This window comes from Peromyscus maniculatus, chromosome 4 (genome assembly GCF_049852395.1).
Source record: "Peromyscus maniculatus bairdii isolate BWxNUB_F1_BW_parent chromosome 4, HU_Pman_BW_mat_3.1, whole genome shotgun sequence".
Lineage (NCBI taxonomy): Eukaryota > Metazoa > Chordata > Mammalia > Rodentia > Cricetidae > Peromyscus > Peromyscus maniculatus.
In genome coordinates, this window is record NC_134855.1 from 63,621,718 (window position 1) to 63,627,363 (window position 5,646).

General features: G+C 38.0%; 1 pseudogene; it reads right to left on the reverse strand.

Moving 5' to 3' along the window:
- Nucleotides 1–210: 210 nt before the first annotated feature.
- LOC102923124 (olfactory receptor 8K3-like) lies at nucleotides 211–3,993 on the reverse strand (annotated as a pseudogene).
- Nucleotides 3,994–5,646: the final 1,653 nt, after the last annotated feature.

The window sequence follows — 5,646 nt, forward strand, 5'->3', positions numbered from 1 at the left end:
GATTGGTTACATCTACATTTTTCTGTGTAGCTTTGGAGCTTATCCTGGGACACACTTTATAGACCAGGCTAGGCTTTAACTCACAGAGATCTGCCTGCCTCTGTCTCTTGAATGCTGAAATTAAAGGCATGTGCCACCGCTGCCCAGCTACTGTCTTCTCTGAAACTTACAAAGCATTTGAATTTATTTGTGGTGAAGTATGGCAACATTCTACAACATTTGGTTTTTGATAATGTTTTGTATTGCTTTCTCTGTCTTTCTAAGAGCGTGTTTTACATCTTTGCTCCTCAAGTTGTAGGTAAAGAGATTCAACATAGGGATGATTAAGTTACAAAAGATGAAAGATACTTTGTCACTATTGAAGGAGTGACTGAATTTAGGTTGCACATACATAGATATCAAAGTCCCATAGAAGACAGTGACCACTGCCATGTGAGACCCACAGGTGGAAAAAACCTTCTGCCTACGCTCAGCCAAGTTCATCCTGAGAATAGCTTTGAGAATAAGCAGATAGGAGACAAGGATGACTAGAAGAGAGGAAATCAAGTTAATAGCAGATAAAATTGCCGGGCGGTGGTGGCGCACGCCTTTAATCCCAGCACTCGGGAGGCAGAGGCAGGCGGATCTCTGTGAGTTCGAGGCCAGCCTGGTCTACCAAGCGAGTTCCAGGAGAGGCGCAAAGCTACACAAGAGAAACCCTGTCTCGAAAAACCAAAAAAAAAAAAAAAGAAAAAAAAATAGCAGATAAAATTAAATTATCATTTCACTTTCCTCTCTATTTGAACAGAGAAGATATATCAATGGCAGACCACGACAGTAGAAATGACTGATAACAATGTGGCCACAGAAGAGTGAAGAGAAAATATTTATGGTGACTATGAGAGCAAGAAATACACTGTAAAGATTTGGAGATGCCACCAGGACCCAACATACTCTCTGTAACATAATGACATTGCAGAGGAGTGGTTTATAGATGGCCACACAACAGTTATAAGACATTGCAGAAAGAATAAAAAATTCACTAACAATGAACATACTAAAGAAAGACAACTTGGAAGTACAAAAATAAAATGATACTGTATTTTGTTCTACGATAAAACTTCTTAACATTTTGAGTTCCCAGCATCTGAGTAATCAAGATCTGTGATAGTGAGGTGTCTGAGAAAGAAGTACATGGGTTTTTGCAGCCTGGAACCCACCATGGTTAAGAAGATCATACCCAAGTTGCCAACCAGTGAGATCAGATAGACGATGGGCAACAGTATGAACAATGGTGTCTGAAGCTCAGGGTGGTCAGTGATGTCACAACTGTGTGCTTGTGGTTTCTTTCTGGATTTATGGGATATCAGTTCTGAGTAGATTTCATGGCACAGTCAATAGGTTCAAATGTCATTTTGTGAGTTTTTATTATTCAAATAAGATTAAATAAAATATCGCCGGGCGGTGGTGGCGCACGCCTTTAATCCCAGCACTCGGGAGGCAGAGCCAGGCGGATCTCTGTGAGTTCGAGGCCAGCCTGGGCTACCAAGTGAGCTCCAGGAAAGGCGCAAAGCTACACAGGGAAACCCTGTCTCGAAAAACAAAAAAAAAAAACAAAAAACAACAACAACAAAAAAAAAAGATTAAATAAAATATCTAAAAATTTGTAATTTATATACATCTTTACACACATATGCAAACATGTGGCTTGAAATAAATAAAGACACAGATATGAATCTTTGTTCCCAAATCAATGAGTTTTAACCAGAAAGTTACACAATTCTTTGCCCATGATACTTGCTTGATCAAACTATGATATGAAGACTCTGGTTAATCTGGAAAATATTCTTCTATATAAAATATCTAGCCTAGGAATCATCTATATTGAAATTTTATTATTCTCAGGATCTAAAGAATGTTGCTATACAGATGTAACTGTATCAATGTACACACAGACACATATGTTTCATGTATGTATATGAAAACAAAATAAAGTCTTTAAATTGTAGAATGTTGGATTTAAAACACATATTGATGAAATTTATTGTTCTATTGTTTTAACTACTGATATGATTACTAGCACATTGTGTCATTTAATAATAACTTGTAATGACTGGTGAGGTAATAAGAATTGTACATATACTTACCAAGAACATTAAAAAATGCATGTAACTCCAATTTCATTTATAGATCTACATAATCTTAAGTAAAAATGGAACATCTGCAGTCATCATCACAACTTATATTTGTCAGATATATGAATAAGAATAGTGTTACACATCATACTCAAAGAAACCAAACAGCAGGTAAGTATGAGTACTTTTTCAATCCTCCTTCACCCTACCTAATACGTACAAATATTCCTCTGGGAAAATAAAGTGAGTTGTAAAAAATATTCTTTTGGCATATGGAAAATCAAGAAGTCTCTGGATCTTTGAAAGCATGAAGTAGAAGTAAATGATCCAACAAGTCTGTGCTCTCTGGCCATCGTCACAAAGATGAGGGACATGGATTTCAAATAGTCACTGAATATAATAACCTATCTGAAAGTGTTTTCCTTGTAAATGTGTATGTCTTAGTAGGAGTTCCTATTGCTGTAAAGAGTCACCATGACCACAACAAGACTTATAAAGGAAATTATTCAAATGAGACACTTTTCATTCTTAATTTTGATAAATTTATTTGTATATTACAGTCAAGATCCTACAAACGTATAAGGATGCCTGAGCAAATTAGAAAGAATGGTTTTTGGCATTGGTTTAATAATGCAGACTCATAATTATTCTTGGATAAAGGAAAAAGAGGTGTGTTGTTTCATTTCAAAACATTTCAATGCTTAATATTTTTCATATATTTTTGTTGTGAGTGACAGTATACAGATAAAATTAAAAAGTTTTAATTACATGGGTAATTTGGTATGATTTGAACTCTTTCTGTATATCATCTACATAACTTTTTTGGCAAATCTAATTTAGAACACTTCATAGGTAACTTCTTTTTTTTTTTAATTTGTTTTACAACACCATTCAGTTCAACATAATAGCCACAGATTCCCCTGTTCTCCCCTTCTCACCCCCCTTCCCCTCCCCCCAGCCCACCCCCCATTCCTACCTCCTCCAGATCAAGGTCTCCCCCGAGGACCGGGGTCGACCTGGTAGACTCAGTACAGGCAGGTCCAGTCCCCCCCTCCCAGACCGAGCCAAGTGTCCCTGCATAAGTCCCAGGATTCAAACAGCCAACTAATGCAACGAGCCCAGGACCCAGCACCAACGCACAGCTGCCTCCAAAACAGATCAAGCCAAATGACTGCTAAAATCAAAGGTAATATATGTGAACATTCCAATATCTCATAGATTAAAATATAAAGGAGTAGACATTATTAGTTTTGTTGAATATTTTGAACACCAGCGTTGACTAAGAAGAGAGTATAAATAATGCAGTATTTTACAAAAGAGAATTTATTCCTGTCATAATTTTACTATAATCATGAGATGAAATTGACTGTTCATGTTCCATTTGGAAAAGGAAAAATGATTGAAAGAAATGAATTAATGTACATATATAGGTATGTCTTTTGTACAGGTGTTCTCAAATACAAATATTTTATTACATATATTATTTTTATTAGTTTTCAAAATAAAAGGCATTCTATATATTTATTTTCTGAACATGCATTCTGATATGAGGAGACTCTAAAGACTCATATTATAGATAAGTGTGTCTCCCAACATGCATCATAGAATCATTATTTTGCAGTAAATGGTGATTAATAGAGACCCAAACTACTCAGAGTGTAGGGAATAAAATACTTCAAAATACACAGCCCTAAATGTGACATCTATATCATATCACTTGCTAGAAAGGTATCATTCCAGAAGAGGTATGGGTATGAGGAGAGTCTAAGCATCAGGAGCAGTCTATGATCATAGGCAAACCGTGATTTCCAGACATGTCAGCGCTGTTGTTGTGCTTATGAACTGAATGTGACTGTGACTTCGTGCACCAGAATGACATGGGGTCAAGCCAGGAAAATCTTAAAGTAAAGGGGAATTAGTTAGGCAATCCTAACCCTAACTGAGAATCTATTGATGTTAATTTATGATTGCTGCATAAGGGAGATTCATTGTTCTTTAGGGATATGTCCCCTAAGGGAATATCCAAACCCTACTGCAAAAATTTTAATTATACATCTGGTTTAACACACAAATTTAAAATCATTTCTGCATTTTCCATGCTTTCATGAGTATCCTTATTTTGAAGTATATTAATTAATTGGGAATATTACAAGCTCTTTAAGGAGAACTGTTTTTGACCACAATATTGTAAATTATGAAGGGAGATTTTCTTTACTAGTTGAAATATTGATTTTATTTGCTAGGCATTTCTATGAGTAAATCAGAATTTGAAAAAGGCATATAACTTGCACTCTACAATAGAAAAGCCAATATGTTTATTAAATAAAGCATCTAACAAAAATAGCATTAATTTTTTTCCTTTTACTTTATTTTACAATACCATTCAGTTCTACATATCAGCCATGGATTCCCTTGTTCTCCCCGCTGCTGTCCTCCCTTCCCCCCAGCTCACCCCAGTTCCCACCTCCTCCAAGGCAAAGCCTCCCCAGAGGACTGAGATCGACCTGGTAGTCTCAGTTCAGGCAGGTCCAGTCCCCTCCTTCTAGACTGAGCCAAGTGTCCCTGCATAAGCCCCAGGTTTCAAAGAGCCAACTCATGCAATGAGCACAGGACCTGGTACCACTGCCTAGATGTCTCCCAAACAGATCAAGCCAATCAACTGTCTCACCTATTCAGAGGGTCTGATCCATTTGGGGGCCCCTCAGCCTTTGGTTCATAGTTCATGTGTTTCCATTCATTTGGCTATTTGTCCCTGTGCTTTATCCAACCTTGGTTTCAACAATTCTAGTTCATATAAACCCTCATCTTTCTTGCTAATTAGACTCCTGGAGCTCCACCCAGGTCCTAGCCATGGATCTCTGCATCCAGATTCCTCAGTCCTTGCATGGGGTTTCTGGCCCGACTATTAGGGTGTTTGGCCATCCCATCACCAGAGTAGGTCAGTTCCGGCTGTCTCTCGACCATTGCCAGCAGTCTATTGTGGGGTATCTTTGTGGATTTCTGTGGGCCTCTGTAGCACTTTGTTAGCAGAGAAAAACAATGACATCATGAGGCTTGCAGGCAAATGGATGGATCTAGAAAAAAATCATCCTGAGTGAGGTAACCCAGACTCAGAAAGACAAATATGGTATGTACTCACTCATAGGAGGATACTAGAGGTGGAACAAGGATGACTGGACTGCTATTCACATCACCAGGGAGGCTACCTGGAAAACAGGACCCCAAGAAAGACATGAGGAACGCCCAATGACAGAGAAATGGCTGAGGTCTACATGAACAACCTGGACATGAGTAGGAGTAATGAAGGGCGAGGGTCAAGGGAAAGAGAGCCTGTGGGACTGGGAGATCCCATCTGGATTAAGAACAGAGTGGGAGAACAAGGAATCGGAGACCATGGTAAATGAAAAATAGCATTAATTTTAATTAATCTTAAAATTTTAGATTGCAGCTCCCCCCCAAATCCTTTAAATAGTCTGCAGTTCACGCTAACTCAAGGAACAGCACAAGCAGGTTTCAATACACTATGAGTGCC